Source organism: Balaenoptera acutorostrata, chromosome 11 (genome assembly GCF_949987535.1).
Source record: "Balaenoptera acutorostrata chromosome 11, mBalAcu1.1, whole genome shotgun sequence".
In the NCBI taxonomy this organism is placed as follows: domain Eukaryota; kingdom Metazoa; phylum Chordata; class Mammalia; order Artiodactyla; family Balaenopteridae; genus Balaenoptera; species Balaenoptera acutorostrata.
In genome coordinates, this window is record NC_080074.1 from 37,554,036 (window position 1) to 37,577,910 (window position 23,875).

Consider the following 23,875-nt stretch of genomic DNA (forward strand, 5'->3'; position numbering starts at 1 on the left):
ATAGTTAGGAAGTAGGTGTACATTCCCTGTTCTTTCTTTCCCCTTCCCCTGGTTGGAGGCAAAGTACTTCAAGGCCCTAGGAGATGATGAGCCACAAGATGGACAGAAGCTGAGTCCCTGAATCTCCATATAGAGGAAAGTCAACCGCCAACCATCAATAAACAGCATTGGACCAGTACCTGAGTTTGAAAGAAATGGTTGTGTTAAGCCACTAACATTTTTAGACTTATTTGTCACATCGGCTAGCATTATTCTAATATCACTCAATTTTAATATAACACTATCACCAATTTAAAAAAATTTTTAAAGAATTAAAATTGTTTTTTCTTAGAAGTTTATTACAGCTTTTCACCCAAGCCTGAGAAATTAAATCACTGACATATTTCTCACCAAGTGAGTATCTAATCTGTTTGAAAGTTTCCAGCAATGGTAAGCTTACTAACTTCTGAAGCAATCATTTCTCTGTGAGAAAATTCTGTCTATAGGAAAAAATTTCCCTAGTTTGAGTTGCATATCCCTATATATCTACCCATTTGTCTATTCTAGAATTACCAGGCTTAAACTTATTCCCTTATTCTCTCTTCTGAAAGGCTAGTTTGATTTTTTTTTTTTTTTTTTTTTTTGGCTGTACTGCGTGGCTTGTGGGATCTTAGTTCCCCGACCAGGGATCAAACCTGGGCCCCAGCAGTGAAAGCGCGAGTCCTAACCGCGGGACTGCCAGGGAATTCCCAAGGGCTGATTTTTAAATTATTTCAAGGTATCTATACATTCTACCTCCAACCTATAATGTCTTTTCTTCACAAATCAATCATGCCTTAAAGAAAATAAATTAAACTTTAAACTATCTTTGGGAAGCCCAGCAGCAGTAATTACATATCAAGCTTCAATATTCTTTGTAAACTGTGATAGCCACTAGTTATACTAACTCTGTGACAGGGTAACTTATATTGTTAGTTGAGAAAACTAATACATTAAAAAAAAAATCTAACATACAGAATGAAAGTCACAGGATATTTTGGGGGCAAAAACAAACATTTGAGATTTTTAAGCATTCCAAACATAGTGGTAGAAAAAGACCACAAAGCCATTTACAAATATACAGATTTTACCATGTTGGGACTGATAACTTTTTGAGGGTTTTGTCCCAGTATTTTGACATAAAGAAGGATCTGTATTAACTAAGTCAACTAGAAGAGTTTTTAATGTAATTTCTAAGAAATTCTGTTTTTTGAAGTTCTATAACACCAGCATCTTGTATCCATTATTTGTATTTATACTTTTTTTTCTCTGACTTGAATATTGATTCAATTATGCAAAGCTTCCAAGAGGAAAGCTTCATACTGAAAACTTCTGACCCTTTGTGCAGGTTTTACTAACCAATCAGATTTTCAGGAGTTTTTTTTCCTCCCCCTAAAATGCTAGAACATGGTACATGGCGACCTCTACTGGTTCTCAGATAACGTAGCCAAAGTCACTGACAATCTCAGCAAACAGCAGCTGCTTTTGTGAGGCCTAGGGAAAATTACTAGCATGAATTGAAAAGTAAATATTTAAGAAAAATAACAGATCTCTGCTAGCTTTAATGCAGTTGCAAATTCTATATTCAATAATTTCTTCAGTTCAAGAAATGTGTTGGGTTTTGACCCTCACCTCCCACCTGTGTTTTACTTATTTCTGAGAGTGAAAGCATAGTTGCTATAGAGTCAGGAAAACACATATTTCAGATTTCAAAAACAATTCTTGATAGTTTTACGTATTACAAAAGGAAGACAAGCTTGTTGGAAAAAAATGCAAACATTCATGAACTGATACCAGTAAAAAAGTGAAAGTCTCTTCATCAGCATTTCCCCTCCCTAGTCCTACTTTCCAGGATTCAGATTAATTTCCTATGGGAAAAAAATATTTTCCGTGTGTGGATTACCTTGTTTGGGATTTTAGGCTTAGTTTGTGTAGATGGAATTTAAGCATATGTTGGCTTTTAGAGTGACAGGGTAAGGAGGAAAAAACTACACTCTCCTTCCTTGGCCTTTAATAATTTAATACTCAAGAAGATTGCTCACAGATCTTGCCAGAGGAAAGATTTAGCTAGTTTTTTTCTCCTAAAAGTATCAGGGTGCTAACATTAATTTTCAAACAGGTGGGAAAAAGAACTCAGTGTTCTTGAATATAAGTATCCTAAATCAAGGTTTTCAAAATTAAGTACACGGTAAGAATTGTGCTCCACCAGAATTAATAAACTTATTTTTAAAATAGGCCAAATTCCATTTAGAAATGTTGCAACATCAAAAATCTCTGAATAGGGACTTCCCTGGTGCACAGTGGTTAAGAATCCGCCTGCCAATGCAGAGGACACGGGTTCAAGCACTGGTCCAGGAAGATCCCACATGCTGCAGAACAACTAAGCCCATGAGCCACAACTACTGAGACCATGTGCCGCAACTACTGAAGCCCGTGCGCCTAGAGCCTGTACTCTGCAACAAGAGAAACCACCACAATGAGAAGCCCATGCACCATGAGGAAGAGTAGCCCCCGCTCGCCGCAACTAGAGGAAGCCTGCGCACAGCAACAAAGACCTAACACAGCCAAAAAAAAAAAAAAAACTCTGAATAATAAGGCTTCTTAATTCTTCACTCATAGGACCATTTAATATTAGACATCTAACACAAACACAAGACAATGCCAAAAGACAAGCAATCTTAGTAGTTTCATGGAGTTCATGGTTTGATTTAACCTATAAAAAAGAGTATTAAAAAAGCTGTCTTATTCAGGATGAAAAAAGGAAAGCTAGAATTAAGAGTATTTTGTGCATGTAAGTTAGAAGTTTACTAGCATTTCAAGATAAGATAATAGTTTTAACTATTAGAAAATGGGTAAAATCCTAACTATATCAGGTCCTTGAAAATGTAAATTAAAAAAAGAAATTGTTTTTCAAGAAATTTATTGAATGGGTACAGAATAAAACACCATTCTCCAATAAATGTAACATTCACTAGAAGATTTAATCACTTTGTCCTAAATTACAGGAGTTTGCTGGATGTTGGAAGTTTTTGAATTAGATTTTAATGGTTGCTTAGGATAGAGAACTAGCTTGTGTTTATGAAGTGAATCAGGCTAGTGGTTTTCAGCTGTGGGTCCTCAGACCAGCTCTGGTTTGCCACAGTATTTCCCCTGGTCCACCATGAAATCAGAACACTAAGATAAACCAAGATGATTTTTCATGAAGCTCAGTACATTAAATTTAAAGAACTGCACTTTAAACTTTGTGTTTGTGCTATCAATTATCTTTTTTATGAAAAAGATAATAATGGAATAAAATAAGTAAAAATAAAATTAAAACTGATCTTATTTGGCAAAAGAAAAAGTTGACAATACTCTGGTTCCCCCCTCCCCAAACTTTTGAAATTTTTTTACGTATCTTTAAAACACCAAAGACTGTTGTCACTGCCTTGTCAGTCCTTTAAGTTTTTCAAAACGGTCATTTTACCCTAACATCTCAGGTATGCAACTTCTGAACCAAGGGTCCTCAGGTCAGAGTTTGTACAGCACTTACAGAATCCCCTATTTGACAGTAAGAATATGGCTAAAATAACATGTGACTTATCATAATTCCAAACTATTATAGAACTTCTGCATTTTGTGGAAAGATTTTTTTTTTTTGTCTTCTGGTTTTTGAGAAACAGTTGTGAAATCCACATGTATATCAGTGGGATTTATCTTTCAGAATTTGGAAGATATGTTTTGCCAGTCATAAATGAACTGTAATCCCCATAGACTCAAGTTTAATTCAAAAACACTCTCTCCAGAGCTGCTAAATTTGGCAATCCACAGTCTCTCCTCCATATGCTCTCCTTAGGGGATTTTACATACATTGTCCATAATGGTTTCTACTAAGGATGTCTGGAAAAGTAGATATTATGGACACACAAGGGCCATTAAAGGGAATTTGAAAACAGATCCATTAAGTTGAAGTATACAATTGTAAGAGTCTTCAAGCTGGATGGACTCTGCTAATTGATATTCAAGGAATAACTCCATCTACCCGCAGTTTATATCATAGCGTCTAACTGCTCATGCTTGTATCGCTAACCAACCTGGTTTGGTAGTCTCCCTGGAGAGAGGAATATCAGCAGGACGCGGTGAGCATAAAAAAGAACAGCAGATAAATAATGAATTGTCCCTAAATGTGGGCCCCATTTCCATTCCATTCTGTTGTTCAGCGCCTTCACTGTTGCAAATAGCCATCTTTTTTTCATTAATTACATCAGCTCTGCCTCTGTTATGTCTTGTTGGAAAAGAGAAAAGCAAGTTTCCATTATTTCCCTTCTAGACTGTGGAATGCAGCAGCTGTTGTGTTCTGCAAACATCCAGTCATATCTTAGACTCTCTGGTCATTTTTGAGTGGATTTAAAAACACTTTTCTGTACTGTTATGCTCACTTTCCCAAAACTTGTGAGCTTGTGTTTCTTTTCATTCTCTGCTCATCTTTTGTGGCCTTACTCCCTTTTCCTCCACCTGGCTCTCATTTTCAAGCTTTGTAATAGTTCTCAAGAGCAATGCAAGTATCCCAAAGGTTTCTCTGCTGGGCCCTGTCTCAGCCCTACAACACTATTTCTGAGGGGTTTGCTTTGGTTTAATTATGTTACCTTTCCTTCTGTTTAAATGATTTTCAGGACACAATCTCTCTTCTGCCGTGCATGTTGGACAACAGCACTGTGGTCCTTGTCATGCGACACTTGGCAAAGGCAGAATTTGCAGTTTTACCTGCAGCAGCTGCCTTCACGGGTTGGGAATGACGTAGTCATAATGATTCCCTGAATGTGGACAGTACTTTGTGGTTTTGAAAGTTCTTCCCCATCCATTGTCCCATTTGACACCACAAGGATCTTACAAAGCAAATAGGATGTATGTTATTCTTCCCATTTGATAGATGAGGAGAAATATGGCCCTAAGAAGTCATGGAATTGGATCAGCAAACTCAGCGCTGGTGAGACATAGAACAGGAACAAGAAGTCTGGCTTCTGTCTTCGGTGTTTTCTCCCAGTGCTTTTCCTCCAGTCTCTCTTTCTTCATCCGTAAAATGGGAAACATACTACCTTTGTGTTATGAGGAAAGAATGAAAGAATCCGGGTGAGAGCCACTTAGTAAGTGCTCAGTAACTGTTTATTGTGATCCTTTGTCATATAAATCCAACAGCTAAACTGGCTGAATAACATACATATGCAGCTGCTCTCTGGCTGCATGCAGCAGGATGTATTGCTCCTCAAAGGAGAGCTTTTGAGCAGCCACTGACTGAACTACGTTAATTAGAAATTGACGTTTGGTTCCAGCAGCGCAGCAGCAGCAATCCTCCTCCCCTCGCTCCCACAAGGAAAATGATACATATAGGTTGATTCTTCTACACAACACAACCAGCTAACCCAACACAGTATGGTGCACATGTGGATAACAGATTCTGCATTTATAGTATCCAGTCTCACGATTTACAAGCTGTATGATCATGGTCTGGACAAATTATTTAATCTCTCTGTGCCTCAGTTTTTCCTCTCCATAAAATGTGCATATTGAGGCTTATCAAATGGGTTTGTTGAGGGGAGTAAATGAGTAAAATAGGGATGTTTAATTTAAAAATTTGACCAGGGCACCAAGGTATGGTAGCTACCAGATATAACAGATCTTCAAAATGCAAAATTTTCAAGTCCATTGCAAAGAAAATACTTGAGTCCATTGACGTTATGAGCCCTTTACCTGGGTCCTTCACTGAGAGCAGCGATATGAAAACAACAAAAGGGCTGGGATTTGGAGAGGGTCTATCAGGAGATTTTCCCGGGTGAGAGCTGCACTCTTACCTCCCCCCACGGGGAGGGGTGTGGTGGTGCAGCCTCCCCAAGGCAGGCCTGGTGAGAGGGGCTTGCCTGGAACCACTCAGAGAGCACAGTAGGTGTCCCTGGGCCCCAGGGACTGTAGCCCACAGCACGCCTGAGAGAGTGAGAGCAGCTGATGACAACAGAGCAGAGAGTTGCCTCTGGGCAGTAACTGCACCTGCCCTGTAGCAAGTTAAGGTGTACGGATCCTGGGGACTAGTTGTGGAAACTATGGCTGTGAGGTCAGCCTGCGGTTGTTTTTAAAGGGATTCCACTCGAGTACACGGTCCGCGGGGAAAGGAAATGCTAGGCACACGTGACTATCCTGGCTGGGGCAGGGACTAAAGCAGGATGGAGAGGCTCAGTCAAAGCTGAGGCCCAGCCCATGATAAGAGAGTTTCAGCGGAGGGATCTGGGAGGGAGTCCCCAGGGCTGGAAAGGTTCCCGGGAGAAAACGTGTGAGTGCCTGTTGGGGAAAACTTTTCCTGTTCCCTATTCCTCCTTCCACGAGCCTTCCTGCATTGTAAGTAGCTAACCAAAGGCAGACAGACCAATGGGGACGCGGAGGCAGGAGAGTTTTCCCTTTAAATCAAGTTTAAACTTCGACTATAACACAATAACGTACGTTTATTTTATTTTCATTTTTTTAAACATCTTTATTGTAGTATAATTGCTTTACATTGTTGTGTTAGCTGCTGCTGCATAACAAAGTGAATCAGCTATATGTATACGTATATCCCCATATCTCCTCCTTCTTGCATTTCTCTCCCACTCTCCCTATCCCACCCCTCTAGGTGGACACAAAGCACGGAGCTGATCTCCCTGTGCTATGCAGCTGCTTCCCACTAGCTATCTATTATACATTTGGTAGTGTATATATGTCCATGCCACTCTCTCACTGCGTCCCAGCTTACCCTTCCCCCTCCCTGTGTCCTCAAGTCCATTCTCTACGTCTATGTCTTTATTCCTGTCCTGCCTACGTTCTTCAGAACCATTTTTTTTTTTTTTTAGATTCCATATATATGGGTTAGCATACGGTATTTGTTTTTCTCTTTCTGACTTACTTCACTCTGTATGACAGACTCTAGGTCCATCCACCTCACTACAAATAACTCAATTTCGTTTCTTTTTATGGCTGAGTAGTATTCCATTGTATATATGTGCCACATCTTCTTTATCCATTCATCTGTCAATGGACACTTAGTAACATATGTTTTAAATCATAAATTAGGTTGTGTTTATGACTTGAAGTGAGTGTAGGACTATTAACTAAATAGAACTTGTAAAGTCACAGGCTGGCCCAAGACACCATCCAAATAGGGAAAGGAACAGCCCCACTGAGCAGGACTAAAAGGAGAGAAGGAGAGACAGGAACCAGGTTATTGTGTAATTAAATCTGATGGCTTCCGATTAAGATCAGTTAGATAAAGAATCTTGAATATAGAATGTTCATCAAGCTATTAGTATTCTTTTTTCTTTACTCTGAAAGCCTATTTTCTTACCTGAAAAGTAAAAAATTTGAATGCAAAAGAATATTAACAAGTAAAGTTTAAATATTTAAAATCTCTCACCCAATAGAATAAAAAGAGAGCCATTATTACTTCCAGTAGTAAGGAGCTCACTACCTCATTAAACTATTAGAAACCTACAGATGCTACAAAGTTTGTTCTTATATCAAGACAAAATCCATATTCGTGTAATTTCTATCCATTTGTTTATGTTTTATCCCCTGGAGGAACACAGATCATGAAATTCTGTGGTTTTCAGGTTTTTTTCTCTCTTCCACATAATGTTAGAAAACAGTTACATCTTCCCTTATTCTTTATTTTCAGCCTAAATATTACTGTTTCCTTCGATTCTTTTTCATATAATGTATCACACTTCTCATCTTGATCTCCCTCCTCTGCAGTTTTTCTGGTTTGTCAATTTCCCTCCTCCTGAATTGAACACAAGGCTGGATCTAACCTGAGAGCAGAGCTACTTTAGCCATCATATAATGTGCATATTAGGTTTGTGGTCAACTCAGACGTCTCAAGTTATTTTCTTAGGAAATAGCCCCAAAAGTCAGGTCCTCTTTATTCTGTACTCATACAGCTGGTTATTAAAAAGTGAAGCAAAAAAAATGTACTTTGTTATACTCCATTTTGTCAGTTTTACCCTAGTGTTCCAGGCTTCTGAAAATATTTGGAATCTCTCTTCTGATTCAGACTGATTTTTTAGAAATTATTTTTTCTCTATCCCAGCTTTGGCCATTTGATAAGCATTCTTCTAATCTGCATTTAAGGCACTGATTTAAAAAAAAAAATTGAAGAGGACGACTATTTTCCAGTGAACATCCTTGGATGTGTAGATACTTGTGCACACTAAGTGCATTTCACCAGGTCATATACTCCAAAGTGCAATTATTGGGTGATAAAATATAAGTATTTTCATTTTATTAGATGTTGATAAATTGCACATTTTTAAGATGTTAAATACAATTTGGTTACAATTAACTTTCTTTACATGAGGGAGTTGCTGTTCATGAAGTCAGAGTTTACGCTTACTGTGTAAAACAGGCCACGGAATGCATGTGACAATGACACCCAGTGTGTAGGGCTGGATGAGCCAGCTGCACGGTCCAGATTCCCATGAAGGCAACAGCGGTGATCTCATCGCACTGGCTTGTACCATGATTTTGGCTTTGGTCTGACCTTGTTTCGGCCCACATTCTAAGCGTGGTTATTTGACTTTATGGTGCTTCTATGAGCTAAACTTTATTCATTAAAAAAAACTCCATTTCTATTTAAATGTAAGGCCAGAATTATTTTTCGTTGCTTATGGCTAAGAGGGTATCGCAACTCTTTTCCTATTTCTTCTTAAACGCTCCTTTCCATTTCTTTCCCCAACAGTTTCAGATTAAGATTTCACTCCTCTGTTAATACGCATATTCATACATATTTGGACACTCCCACAAACTGAACAACTGCTATCCCAAATGAGATCCACTCAATTTTTTTTCTATGAATGTCCAGGCTGCTTCTTCAGCTAGGAAATTCAGCAGAATGGGGTTTCCCAGCCTTCCCACACTCTGTATTCTTTCTTCTCTTCTTTCGTACTCTGCTCTTTGTTTGATTTTGATTTTGTTTCCATGCTTATTTCTCACACAGGCAACGAAACAAAACCCTTTAATAAAGGAATATGGTATCAATGGCCGTTAAAATTAGCAAATTTAGCAGTGATCAATACTTGGAGGAGAAAGTTGCATGTGGATGAAAAACACACTGTAATTGTTTTCCTGTTGGAAGTAAATATTTTCAGCACCGCGCATAAATGGTAAGTCACAAAAGTAAAATAATAAGAATGCATTGCATGCTTGTTGGCCTCCTGGACTTAAGCTCCGTTCTGGCTCCTTTAGTTTGCTTTGCAGATTTATACTCGAATCCACTGATTGTATATCTTATAATTTGTTTCTCAAAGGACAATTTTATTTCCTTTACTTGCTAGTTTTCAGGAAAGGGAATGCCATTTTTGGTACACAGCTGCATTTTAATAGGAGTATTTTACACAAACATTAAAAAGTGGTTGAATTGGGAGTATCTCTAAAAATTCTGGTCACCAATTCTAATGTGTGTCTGGGGGGGTTTCCACACCACCAAGAAGCAATTCTCTGACACCATCTGTGTGGCCTACACTTCAGCTCAATCCTGACCCTCTCTAGAGAACAGCATGAACTCCTACAGATTAAGGGCTCAGTCCCACAAAACCCCCTTCTCCCACATCAGATGCAAGTCACAAGCCCAGGTTGTTACCTGTGCTTCTGACCAACCAGCTATGGATTGGAGGTTCCAATGAGCATCTCACAGAACTCAGAAAAACAATTTACTCGCTAGATTACTGGTTTATAATTAAAAGGTATAACTCAGGATCAGCCAGGCAGACAAGAGTGTAGGGCAAGGTATGGAGAAATGGCGAGCAGGCCACTGTCTCCCCACTTCCACGCGTTCACCAACCCAGAAGCTCTCCAAACGCTGTCCTTTACGGTGTTTATGAAGGCTGCGTTACATATGTGTGATTGATTAAATCACTGACCCCTGGTGATTGATTCAACCTCCAGTCCCTCTCCCCTCCCCAGAGGTGGGGTGGGATTGAAATCTCCAACCCTCTAATCACTGGGTTGGTTCCCCTGGCAACCAGCACCATCCTTAAGCGCTTACAAAAGTTACCTTATTGACATAAACTCAGGTGTGGTTGAAAGGAGTTTGTTAGGTATATTAAGACACCTTTAACACCCTTATCACTTAGGAAATTCAAGAGCTTTAGAAGCTCTGTACCAGAAACAGGGACAAAGACCAAATACATATTTAATCATAATATAACATTCTTGTTAGTTTCCAATAAGTTGTATCTGAAAAGACTGAATCTCAGCATTACGTTACCAAATAAAAAAGAAGAGTATCTCAGACTAGAGCCTCTGGTCCCTACATCCTCAAAAGGCTTCTGAACAAAGCATCTAATCTGAATTGCTGAGGGTAAGCCTCTGGTATCTAGTTTTTACAAACCCCAAGTCATTTCACTGCACAGCCTCTGTTGACAATTAGTGACCTAGTAGAAGGTTAATAACAAACACTGTGGTGGACTTACTGGCATTGCTGGCCTGGCATCCCTTCTCTCTCCTGGTGCAGCCATCCTGATTTCCTTCTGGGGAGACACGCTCAGCCAATAGTTCAAAAGGGGCTGACCCCAGGCTGCCTGCTGTGGGGGGGGGGGGGAGATATGTAACTCAGGCTTAGCCAATCCACAGTGATTGGTGCAGGGATAGGTATCTGACCCAAGCAAGCCCTATAAGGCTTGATTGCAACCCTCTGTTAGAACTGTGGGTGAAGAGAGATGCATTCTTCCACCTGGGATTTCATTAGGCTCATGCGCCAGAATCACTAGGATCAGCTAGTGACCTAGAATTGCTCGGTCAGCTTGAGGAGTGGGGGCATGTAGAGGATGCTGAGCTAAGAATGAAATCAATTCAGAGGAAAGCAGAACAAGAGTGGGCGAAAGGGACAGAAGGAGGGCAAGAGAGAGTGAGAGAGCGAGAGAGAAAAAGCTAGAGTATTATATTGGTATTTGAGCCCCTGAATCCATCTGTATCTGAACTAGATTAGCCCTAGGACTTTTCAGAGCCATAATGTGTCTTAGTCTGCTCAGGCTGCCATAACAAAATACCATACACTAGGTGACTTAAACAATAGAAATTTATTTCTTATGGTTATGGAGGCTGGGAAATCCAAGATCAAGGTGCCAGCAAAGTAGGTTTCACTTGAAGGCGTCTTCTCTTGGTTTACAGGCAGCCTCTATGCTGGTGTCTGCATATGTGTGTGTGTGTGTGTGTGTGTGTGTGTGTGTGTGTGTGAGAGAGAGAGAGAGAGAGAGAGAGAGAGAGAGAGGGAAAGAAGAAGAAGGAGGAGAAGGGGGGAGGGGAAGGGGGAGAAAAGGGAGAGAAAGAGAAAGGTCTCTGGTGTCTCTTATTATAAGGACACTAATCCTATCATACCAGAGCCCTACCTTTATGATCTCATTTAACCTTAATTACCTCTTTATTAGCCCTATCTCCAAATACAGTCACATTGGGTGTTAGGGCCTCCGCATTATGAGCTTTGGGGGGATAAAATTCATTCCGAAGCATGACACAATAAATTCCCTCTCCTCCTTTTTTTCTGAAGGCATTGGGTTGGATTTTCAGTCACTTACTATGACAGAGTTCCAAATGCTATATAGCCACTGCTGTTGACTTCAGCACTCCACTCATTCCATTTCTGTCCTTATGAGTCTGTCTGCCTTCCTAAGCAGGCCAGTGCAGTGCACAAAAAAGCCTTTAGGACAGAAAAGGCCATCTAGTGGGGTGGTTTAGAGCATGGTCTCTGCAGTCTGAGCTGGGTTTGAATTCCAGCTCCGTCATTCACTTAACCTCCCTCTGGGTGTGTGGACTCACCTATAAGTGGTATGGACAAAAGTCCCTACCTCTGGAATTATTATGAGGATTTGATGCATTAATATTCATAAACTACCTAGAACAGTGCCTGGCACTGTGCTACAATGATGTTTGTTAAATATCAGGTCTATACATACATACCTGTGTTAAATCTCTGCTTGTGCATTTATTAGCGTGTGACTGCACGTTACCTAACTCTTCTGAGCTGTTCCCTTCGAGTGACAGCACATATAAATTTACTAGCACAGGTCCTGACATAGTGAACACTCAATAACTGGCATGTGAACAAATGGATAAGTTGCAATTAAAAAAAGAAGTTCCCCTTTTTGTCTTGAAATTTTCACTTTGAACCTGAGTATATTTATTTTGGAATTCCTCTATAGATTTATTAGATTCATCTATTTTTCTCTCGACTTCAGAAAGCATTAGTTATCTAATGCTCAAATATAATTATATGGAAATGACAGTTGTGTCCAAATGAGATGGAATAATTTAGACGAGCATTTGATAACAGTGCTTTCCACAATTCTTAAGAAATCTGTTGCTGAAAAAATACCAGGGCAAAGTGGAAGTCTAACAGGAGCTGTGTAATTAGCATTTAGATAGATTACTTTTCTAAGAAACTTTCTGTAATGGAACAAACCATAGACTGCTTATTAAAATTATACTCTATTAAAAGTAAAGGCCAGAAAAGCAGAATGGGTTGCCTCTTTCTTGTTTAATCAAAGCAGGGCTTTGTTCAAAGTCAGGGTTCTACCTGACTTTAGATGAAATTTATATCATGGAATTCCACATCAAAGGATCTCTTGAACTGCTGACTTAAGTTGGGAAAAGAAGATGATAACTGTGTGATTTTGCAGCCAGATTCACATTATAAATTAAAATTTTCCACTTTGTCCAAGTTGGTGACTCTCAGAAGCAGACCTCTCTTTCTCATCAGGGAAATGGATTCCTGTCCCAAACAAACAGGCTATGAAGGTTATTCAAAATTTTGTTTCCAATTTTCACTTAAAATTTTTTCTATTTTAAAATTATTCCTACAAAAAGTCAAACAATAAAGATATGTTTAAAGAAAAAGTTGTGTCCTTCATCCTCCATTTCCCCCTCTATTCTTATCTGTCTGAGGTAACCAGTGTCTTCAGTGTATTTCCTTTTTTAATGAAAGTGGAATCATATTGTACACATTACTGTCTCTTGCTTATTTTTTTTTTTTTTTGTATGTGATTAACATCCCTCCTCCAGGGCAGTACATGTAGCTCAAACACATTCTTTACATAGTGGCATAAAATTTCAAGTAAGCATCACCAGATTTTATTCACTAGACCATTTAAATTTTTTTCAGATTTTTTTTTTTTTTGGTCACCACAAAGGATGTCAATAAACACGCACATGTTCTTACATTGACAAAAAACACAAAATGAGATTTCTCTAATGTGCAGTGATTTTAGGGTAATTTCAAGATGATACCACATCCTTCCAACACAGTAAAAGGAAATAATGACCTTTGTGAACAGAGGACTCTGAAAAAAAAAAAAAATAAAAGAATGTAAGGAATACATTTAAATAATTTAGGTCACAAGTGATCCCATTCACTTTTGCAATGTGGTGCGTGTTGTATTCAACCTCTGTAAATCATTTCTAGATCTATGAAGAGGGCCATGAAGTCTCCATACTCATTGGAAGGCCTTGGGTAGTTTCTCAAAGTATGGTTCCTAGAGGCACACTGGTGGGGATCACACACACGTTCACAGTGAAGATTCCACTGTTCACCACCTGGAGATTTTTATTTAGTGGGTTTGGAGTGGGGCCCCGGTAGCTTCACATTTCAACCAAAAATTCCCAGGTGGAATTCCCAGGTGAAAGCCTTGGAGTTTGTAAGCTTGGGACTAGATTGGGGGTCAGCCAAATTCAGCCTTCCACCTGTTTTTGATGGCCTGTGAGCTAAGAATGGTTTTTACATTTTTAAATGGTTGAAAAACAATGAAAAGAAGAAGAATATTTCATGATACGTGAAAATTAAATGCAATTCAAATTTCAGTGTCCATAAATAAAGTGTTACTGGAACACAGCCACACCCATACATCCTGTACCTATGGCGGTTTTTGGGCTACAACAGCAGAGTTGAGTAGTTGCCACAGAAACCATCTGGCCACAGAGCCAAAATATTTACAATCTGGTCCTCTATAGGAGAAGTCTGCCAACCCTTGGACTAGATGGTCTCTGAGGTCCCTATCCTTTCTGAATGTATTTTATTCACTGTCTTATTTACCTCCTTCCAAATGCAAATGCACCGCCAAACCCTAGAGCTGGCACAGACCCCTGGAGGTGCAGAGTATGGGTGGAGATCAGACACCAGGAGGAGTTATAGCTTAGGAGGCAATGTGAGCCACGTAGAATAAATTACACATTAGCACAGTCAGAAAGTGAGTACAACTGCACCAGCTAACCATTTCATGCCACCTTACACGCATCGGGCTCTGGTTCCAGTGCTCCCACACGCTGGCTCATGGAATCCTTGCAACAACTCTGTGATGTAGGTGCTATCTTTATCCTCCTTCTACAGTTGAGGAAACTGAGCAATGGAAAGGTTAAGTAACTGGCCTAAGCGTACGTTATTATAAGTAGCAGAGTGGGAATTTGAACCGAGGTAGTCTAGCTGCAGTGTCTGGGCATAAAACCACTAAGCCATTACTGCAGGCGATAAGGTGAAAGTCATTTAAAGGTAAAAATCACCATGTTTGGATTCATATCTCAATTCCAATTTGAAAAGTCAGGGTAGTGGGAGGCTATCCTCTGATGAACATGACCTCACCTTTTTACCCAGGGTCACAAGGTCAAATATCCTCAGGGCCGGTTGGGAGGTCACTGAACGAGGAGCACTGCCTTCTCAAACACAGCTGTTTTTCCTACTTTGAAGAGCACCGTGCAAACAGAGCCTTTTCATCACAGGAAAACAGCTGTGTGAGGAGTGATGGTAACTGGCAGTTGAAGGGCAAGGAAACAATCACGTGTGGTGAGGACCGTGTGTGGCTGGAGAGGAAGCGCCCCATCGAGAAAGGGCCCGCTAGTCACCTCTAGCTTCTTCCTGACATGTAGAAATGAGGGCAATCCAGATTTTGGTAGTGTGATCTCCCAACATTTAAGAGTTCAGCCATTAATTCAGATATTAAAAACAAACAAAGAAAACACACTGTCTGGGCCAAACAAAATAAGATTTCAAGTCACCCGTGTGAGACCCATGCTTTAGTAATTTTCTCTTTAGGCTAAATCATCTTAATGCCAAACCTTTCCAAACGGATCTGTAGGCCCAGACCTTTAATCAGAGCATGGCTGCCCCCTTGAACTGGTGCCAAGTTTTGCAGTCAACTGTAGTTGATGAGAGCTACAAAGTTACCTTCAGATGTCGGAGTCCTACCTGTCAGATACTTATGCTGTGATCAAGCCTAATGCCCTCCTTATGTATGTTACAAGAAATATCTGCTTTATATTAGTAGACAATCTTTACCAGGGCTGGCAGCATTGATAAGTGCTTTTCCTTAATGGAAGAGCATATTTTCATAGCTTTTCCAGGAGTATCTTGGTGCTTTTAATGGAACCATGATCCATCCCCTTAGTTATTCTTCAATCACACAATGCTTATTTCATTGAATATAATGGCTCATGCCCATTCACTGATGGCCCCCAAATAAAAGCTCTTTTTTGAAATTTGAAAGTGCTCCAGAGTAGAGTACACAACAAGGAAAAGAACAAAACAGAAAAATGCCAGTTGTTCAGTTGAAGCAAAAAAAATAATGTTCAGAGTACTGTAAACTTGAGTGATAAATCACTGTTAATAAAATAATTTAAAAACATCTGTCACTCTGACAATCTGAAATCATATTTAAATCGTTTAGACATTCTATGAAAAATCTACCTAAAGAACTTTCAGATCCCATAGGAAACAATTTTTTATAAAACAATATTTTAAAATATTTTCCGTGAGATTCTATACAGAAAAACAGTGCCTTAAATGGAATTTCAAAATCAATCAAAATTTATTGCTCAACTTTGACGTTTATGTGTTCCAGTTGGAGTTCATGGACTCTGCACAAAGTAAGCATTATTTTGAATATTTTCAGTTACTTTAATATATAGTGTCATAAATAAAGGACAAATTGTCTTCAGAGGCCTACCTAGGAGTTTGGAGTATGAAAAACATGACACTTTGGCACTCAAAAACAATTCCCAAATGAAAACTAACGGATTATATAGAAGCACAAACAGGACATTGAATTAAGAAAATGTGAAACTTTACAAAACATCAATTGAAAAAAAATCACAAAACACTTAACACAATATGGTATCTTGGATTAGATCATGAAACAAAAAGACATCAGTGGAAAACTACTGAAATCTGAAGAAAGTCTGGAGTTAATACTAATGTACCAATGTTGGCTTCTTAGTTTTGACACATGCATGGTCTGAATGTAAGATGTTAACATTAGTGGAAACTGGGTGAGAGGTATATGGGAACTTCATTTTTGCAACTTTTCTGTAAACCTAAAATTATTCCAAAATAAAAAGCTTACTTGAAAAAAAGAAAAAACACAAAACAACTGGTAAGAGTATTGATCTGTGCCCTTAAAGCAAACAACAGAATAGCGTAGGCTGATAAAATTTACTTGCCATTAGTGCCATCTGTGTATGCACGTGTGGGTGGTGTATATATATGTCAGGGAACAGGTGGGGATGTGTGAACACAGGTAACATACTTCCATCTTTTCCTCAGTTGACAGTCTGCTACCCAAAGTGTGAAAGGACAGAAATGAGTGTGGGAAGTGAGTTCCTAAACATTCTATTAATAAAAATATATATAAGAAAATATATTAATACAATATATTAATTATATTTATATAGACATTAGGAATTCCTGTGTTAAAAAAGATAGGTCGTCGTAATTGGACTATGTCCAACTTTGGCTCTTTTGTGTGTTTTTGATTTTTTTTTGACAGTTTTATGTCTCTTGGTTGTATCTTTAAAAATATATACCAATGAAAAGGATTATAGTTTGTTTCCAGACTCTATAAAGCACACTTTTATACTCAATTTCTATCCCTTCACCAAAGAAGCTACATTGTCACAGGTTTCCCTTTTGCTGTACAGAACAGATGTGTTAATGAGGTGGAGTAGATATATACCAGCATGTTAAAAATAACTTGAACAGGTCTGCTTTTGGGCAGGATGTAGTAGGTCATAGCAAGCCAACACTTTTACTGCAACCACCAAAAAAAGGGCAAATAGACTACCAAAAAAAGCACATATTTTAAAAGATATCAGAAAGTGAGGAAACGGCATAAACAAAAATTCCAGAAAGAGGACAATCACTTCCTGAAATAAGCTGGCAGTTGTTGGCCATCATTTTCTTTAAGGTCTGAGGATTGATCTTGGCTGAGCCAGAGAGCTTCTACTGGGGGAAAAGAGATCCTAGCAAATCTTTCGGCTTTCTTCTGGGGCTAGAGGACTCAAAGGGAAACATGAAGGGTCTCAGAGAGAGATGATAACAGTGGAACATTTGAAATGCCAAGTAGAGAACCTGAATTGTGCCAAAAGACGTTTTGATATGGTTGAGATCTCAAGAGTCAGGATTGGGACATTGGGATCCAGCTGACACAGATTCTATACAGAAATGAAGGGTAGAGCAGATCTGAGATGGCCGATTCCTCCTACTTCATCACCTCCTATGACTCCAGCAGCCGATTATGATGCCCGTCCACCTCTGCACCAGCACCAATTCCTGTGTCAAAAGTTCGAGCAAATGGGAACCAGCAGAAGGGCACCGGGTTCAGCGGTGATGGTGTTGTGTAGTGAACCAGAGCGAAGCTCCTTCCTGGAGACTGAAGGAACCTCAGATGGAAGCATAGGCTGAGCTCATCTACAGATTTACCATTGGGTGCCTAGAAGTTCCATGGTTCACGAGGAAAATGTGTGCCAGTTGTCAATTTGACTCCATCCCCGAAGACATTAAGACCTGATTTCTGTGCTAGGCCTTCAACACTCTGAGTTAAACAGATATGACTCTTTTTCTCACTCAGTAAACATGAGTTGAGGACATTTGCCTTGAGGGAGCCAGAATCCTTAATTTTTGCATGAAGTGCATTACAGAATAACAGAGCAGCTCTGTGCTGAAATTGTGCAAAGGTGAGAGAAAAGCAGCACTGCAGCTAGTGAGTCACATATGGAATCTTTTCTTGATGGATTCAGTCACGATTTTTAAATTTGTTTTTAAACCCCACTATTCTTGGTATTCTAATGTGCATTGTTCTAAGAAGCTGCGAAGGGAAGGTCAAATTCTAGTTTCTTGCTGTACATCATTTGTCATCATAAAAGAACAGCTTAAACCTGAGTCAGCAGGATCTGTTAATTTTAGTGAAATTGAAGAATTAAAACTCCATGTCATGACCTTAGGAAATATTTTATCCCCTTTATTTTGTCCTCATCTTGATGTATAATCAGCTGCATTTAAGTTTGGGGTTTATTTATTGAAACAAAGCAGATATAAGGCACATGATTTAATCTATAAACAATTTCAGTTTGGCCTATTTGTCATTCAAGGTGTGTGCACAATTTAGAATGGCTTCTGCTCACTCAACTCTCTCTCACGTGCTCAGTGATTAAATATTTAGATTTACAGCAAGCTCTCGACACCACCATAAAAAAGCCCACATTTAAAAGAACTGCAAAGTGCCATAAAGGCCTCAGAAAATCAAATATAATCTTGAAAAACACTGCCAATATATGGGAAGACAGTATAGTGTATATTTTTATTTTGTTTTGTTGTGCTGATTATGTATACTGAGGTCTCATAAATGAAAAGAAGTCATATGTTCTAAAAAAAATCTGTCAAAGTAGCCTAGGTTTATATGCATCACATTGTTTTCTTTAATAATGTGTTCAATTTGAATCTTGATATAAAGAATTAATAGAAAATTGGGGCCCTTTGGGGAGTTAGTCCGTGGCAAGTTTTTCTAGTTACAAGGAAGCATTTAATTTATACACTTTTATTCTAATAAAAGATGCTAGTAGAGGAAAATAAAATACCAAACATCAGTAAATGTGATATTAGCAAATATAATTTCTATCATTCACATATAAAACAGATGGTATATAAGAATTAATATATTTGAACATCAGCCCACTTAGAAATATTATCTAGATTTATTAATTTTTACAGTGCTTTCTTCACATGGGTCAGCTGGAAAGTCTAAATAGTTGCTATACATTAAAAATATAATGTTAGTTGCAGATAATTTTTAGAATCAGCTCAATCTTTTACAAGAGTTTAGGTTCTCCTGTTACTTCCTTTCGTAAAATCCTGTTTAGCTCCTTCATTTTATTTGTTAAATTATAATAATTGACTAATTAATTGTCTAATTTTCATTGTAGTGCCTTTCCTGTTACGTTCTGGACTCCATGAGAGCTGAGACTATGTTTCTTGTTCACTATGCTAAACTTAATATTTAGTCCAGCGCTTAAAACATAGATCTGTTCAAAAAAGATGTTCTTAATGGATAAAGGACCGAATGACTGGCACCAGCGCTGGGCAAACTATGGCTCAACTCCAGCCCACTGCCTGCTTTTCACTGCCTGCAAGTTAAGAAGGTTTTTTCCATTTTTAAATAAATCTACTTTTCAAATGGTTATATAAGTGCCTAAACAGTAACCTCAGTTTTGCCTGTTGGCCCATAAACTCTACAATATTTGCTATCCGGCCCTACAAGAAGAACGTTTTCTGACCCTGATCTGGACCAGCACTGTTCACTAGAACTGTTCCATAGGATAGCCACGGACCACACGTGGCCGGTGAGCACATGAAATTTGCCTGATGTGGGCACGGAACTGAACTTTTTATTTCATTTCATTTTAACTAATTTAAATAATCCCACGTAGCTAGCAGCTAGTGTGTTAGATGGCAGCAGACCTAGAGATACAAAAGAATAAACCTCATGTGAATACAGCAAATAATTACTCAGAGATCAAGTATATCCGCAGAAAAATATAAAAATATGCACTAATCTAGCAGTTAGTCTTTCTGGCAAAAAAAAAATAGAATATATCGGGGCTTCCCTGGTGGCGCAGTGGTTGAGAGTCTGCCTGCTAATGCAGGGGACACGGGTTCGAGCCCTGGTCTGGGAGGATCCCACATGCCGCGGAGCAACTAAGCCCGTGCGCCACAACTACTGAACCTGCGCGTCTGGAGCCTGTGCTCTGCAACAAGAGAGGCCGCGATGGTGAGAGACCCACGCACCGCGATGATGAGTGGCCCCTGCTTGCCACAACTAGAGAAAGCCCTAGCACAGAAACGAAGACCCAACACAGCCATAAATAAATAAATAAATAAATAAAAATTTAAAAAATAGAATATAAAAATAAACTAAATTATCTACCGCTAGTTCATTAAAACAACCAATGTTATGACAATACTTTTAAAAAGCACAAAGGTAAAAATTAATTCATTTAATTTGATAGTTACACAGAAGCTCATTTAAAATAAGTGGTGGTTCTTCATCCTATGAACTGTGGTTGAGAAAAGAGCTCTTTTAGATAAGGAAGATAATGTTAATGTTCTAGGAACAAATAAATGAAGAATATTGCTTTAATGAAGATTTTAAAGTTTTTCTTTGCTTTATTGAAGGACACACCACTTATCTGCAAAGAAATTCTTGAAATACATAGAATTCTATGAAAGCAAAATGTTCTATAGAACAGTAGGAAGACATTAGAGCCCATAAACAAGTAAAAACAATGATATAATCTGATGGTATCCTCAAATAGCATTAAAGTAGGTATTAAGGTGGATTGAGGGCTTCCCTGGTGGCACAATGGTTAAGAACCTGCCTGCCAATGCAGCGGACACAGGTTCGCTCCCTGGTCTGGGAAGATCCCACATGCCGTGGAGCCACAACTACTAAGTCCATGCACCACAACTACTGAGCCTGCGCTCCAGAGCTCGTGAGCCACAACTACTGAGCCCGTGTGCTGCAACTACTGAAGTCCATGTGCCTAGAGCCTGTGCTCCGCAACAAGAGAAGCCACCGCAATGAGAAGCACGTGCACGGCAATGAAGAGTAGCCCCCGTCTGCCGCAACTAGAGAAAGCCTGCCTGCAGCAATGAAGACCCAACACAGCCAAAAGTAAAATAAATAAAATATATAAGAAAAAAATGGATTGAGAAGTAAAGATTCAAATTGCAATGTGAAGTTTACAACACCCACATTAATAAATGATTTCATGTCTTTAGGTTGAGAAGCTCTTAAAAGGAAATCTGAATTATATCCTATTTAGCATTGAAATTGTTTGCTGCTGTTATTTATAACACTTGAAGTTAAAATAATTAAAAATTGGAGTAATCTCCTTTTCTTGCTTATGCTGTTTCTGACATGTCTATGTATGAAAAAATATCTCCCTGAGTAAAACTACTTTGGCTGCCCTCTTATTTCAGATGATTTTATTATTAGGGGAAAATCTGAAATCACAGTGGACAAATAATCCCTTAATGCTTTTCCTGGCTAGAAAGTAATTTGTCAAAACAATCCAATTTCCAAATGGCATACAAAACCAACAAGATACTGAGCCAATACATCTGTTTCTCTCTGTATTTAGAGTATAGACAAATGCCTTTCATTTTGGGTGGAAAATCCTGATTTTGAATTCTTTAACATGACAATTTAGCTCTAGTAACAAAATATTATTTATCATTTCTCTTTGATAAAACTTTAGAATTTTTTAAAAGTCAGGTTTTACTGAGATACAAGTCACATGCAATAATATTCACCCTTTTAAAGTGCAGTTTAATAAATTTTGACACACACGCAAGTTGTGTGTTCACCACCCAAATTAACATATGGGACATTTTCATCACCCCACAAAGTTCCCTTATGCCCCTTTGTAGGCAATTCCTCCCTTCACCCACAGCCCAGTGGCAACCAGTGACTGAGCTGTTTTCTGTTTCTACAGTTTTGACTTTTCTAGAATGTTGTATAAATGACATATAAATACAGCATGTACAGCAGGTGTCTGGCGTATTTTACTTAGCCATTTACTGTAATGCTTTTGAAATTCATCCATATTGTTGCTGGTATCAGTAGTTCATTGCTAGCTGTTGCTGAGAAATATTCCATTGTATGAATGTACCACAATATTTTTATCTATTCTGCTGTTGATGGATTTTTGACTACTATGGATAAAGCAACAATTAACATTTGTTGTATGGACCTCTGTCTTCATTTCTCCTAGGAAAACATCTATGGAATTGTTGGGTCATATGGTAAGTATGTTTAACTTTATAAAAATCTGCCAAATTGTTCTCCAAAATAACCGTATCATTTGCATCCCCATCAGCAATCTTTAAAGCTCGGGTTGTTCTACATTGTCTCCAACAGTTAGTATTATCAATCCTTTTAATTTTAGCCATTTTAATGGATGTGTAGTGATTATCTCCTTTTAATTCATCTTTTCCTGTTAATGATGTTGAATAGTTTTACATGTGTTCATTGCTATTTGCATATCTTCTTTGGTGAAATATTTGTGCAAATCTTTTGCCTCTCTTTTTGCTGAGTTTTTGTTTTACGATTTATGTACTCTGCCGATAAGCTCTTTATCAGGAACGTGCTTTGCAAATATTTCTTACCAATCTGTGTCCTGCTTTTCATTTTCTTAAGTGTCTTTTCAAGAGCAGACATTTTAAATTTGATGAAGACCAATTTGTCAGATCTTTTGCTTATGGTTTATGGTTTTTTGTGTCCTAAGGAACCTTTCCTTAACCAAAATATTTCCTCCTACATTCTATTCTAGAAGGTTTTTAGTTTTCTCTTACATTTAGATCTAAAATCCATTTCAAGTAACCTTTTGTATGTGATACGTGGTAAGGGGTTGAGATTTTTTTTTTCATTTTGATACCTAATTATTTGTTAGCACCACTTGTTGAAATGAGTGTTTTTCCCCTTGAATAGCTTTGACACCTCTGTTAAAAATCAACTGCCTATATATATGTGGGCCTATTTCTTAACTCATTAGTTTGTTTCATTCACCTATTTAACTGTCTTTAAACAAATACCACACTCTCGTTTACTATAATTTTATAGTAAGCCTTATAAAATTTTACATTTTAAATATATAAAGGAATACTGATATCCTTCATAAACCTAAGTACTCCTGGAATAGTTGTTTATCATATAGTGTAGGTAGAGGCTTACACTGATTTGGGGAGATATCATTCCTCTAAATATGGAAGAATTGCTATTCATAGTTGTTATTTTAGGTGGTCTGTTTTCCTGTGTTCTACAGGTAGAGGGTATACGGAACCCAGGGGATCCACAGATAGAATTCAGGGCATCCATGATCGTGGATCTTGGAGAAAACCTATTTCTTTATTTTCACTAACCTCTGATTGAAATTCAGTGTTTCCTTCTATTATAAACGTGGACAACAAACCTCAGTATGACTGGCAGTACCTGAAACTCTTGCCAATAGAAGGTGCAGATATTTTCATGTCACATTACAGCTGTGGCCGATATCTTCAAATATTGCTCACATTTATTGTTACTTCAAAATCATAGTAGTTTTTATAATTTATTTTAAATTATTTATTTGTTTGTTTTTGGCTGTGTCGGGTCTTAGTTGCGGCACACAGGATCGTTCATTATAGCACGCAGGCTCTTCATTCCAGTGCGCGAGCTTCTCTCTAGTTGTGGTGACTAAGTGGGCTCCAGAGCACGTGGGCTCTGTAGTTATGGCACGTAGGCTCTCTAGTTGTGGCATGCGGGCTTGGTTGCCCTGTGGCACGTGGAATCTTAGTTCCCTGACCAGGGATCGAACCCACGTTCCCCTGCATTGGAAGGCAGATTCTTAACCACTGGACAACCAGGGAAGTCCCCATAGTAGTTTTTAGAACTGCTACTTGATCTTGTTATTTAATGAGTAATAAACACACATATTACTAAATTATCATTTTTAAAAGCTCTGTTGTTAACTATCTCTATATGATTGGCTTCCTTTGTCAAATTATGTATTT

The 23,875-nt window shown here is 38.5% G+C and overlaps 1 protein-coding gene across 3 annotated transcripts in view; it reads right to left on the minus strand.

The window, feature by feature from the left end:
- Positions 1-23,875, minus strand: part of METTL25 (methyltransferase like 25) — a 256,001-nt gene that overhangs the window by 90,099 nt on the left and 142,027 nt on the right. Inside the window, exon 13 of one of the 3 annotated variants that reach the window (XM_007194949.3) lies at positions 13,141-13,346. The exons of 1 other annotated variant lie outside the window; for it this stretch is intronic. The gene's annotated coding sequence lies outside the window, so the exon portion shown is untranslated. Of the gene's footprint in view, positions 1-13,140; positions 13,347-16,739; positions 17,600-23,875 lie in introns of those variants that run through there. One more of the 3 variants, XM_007194950.3, reaches the window with a different exon arrangement.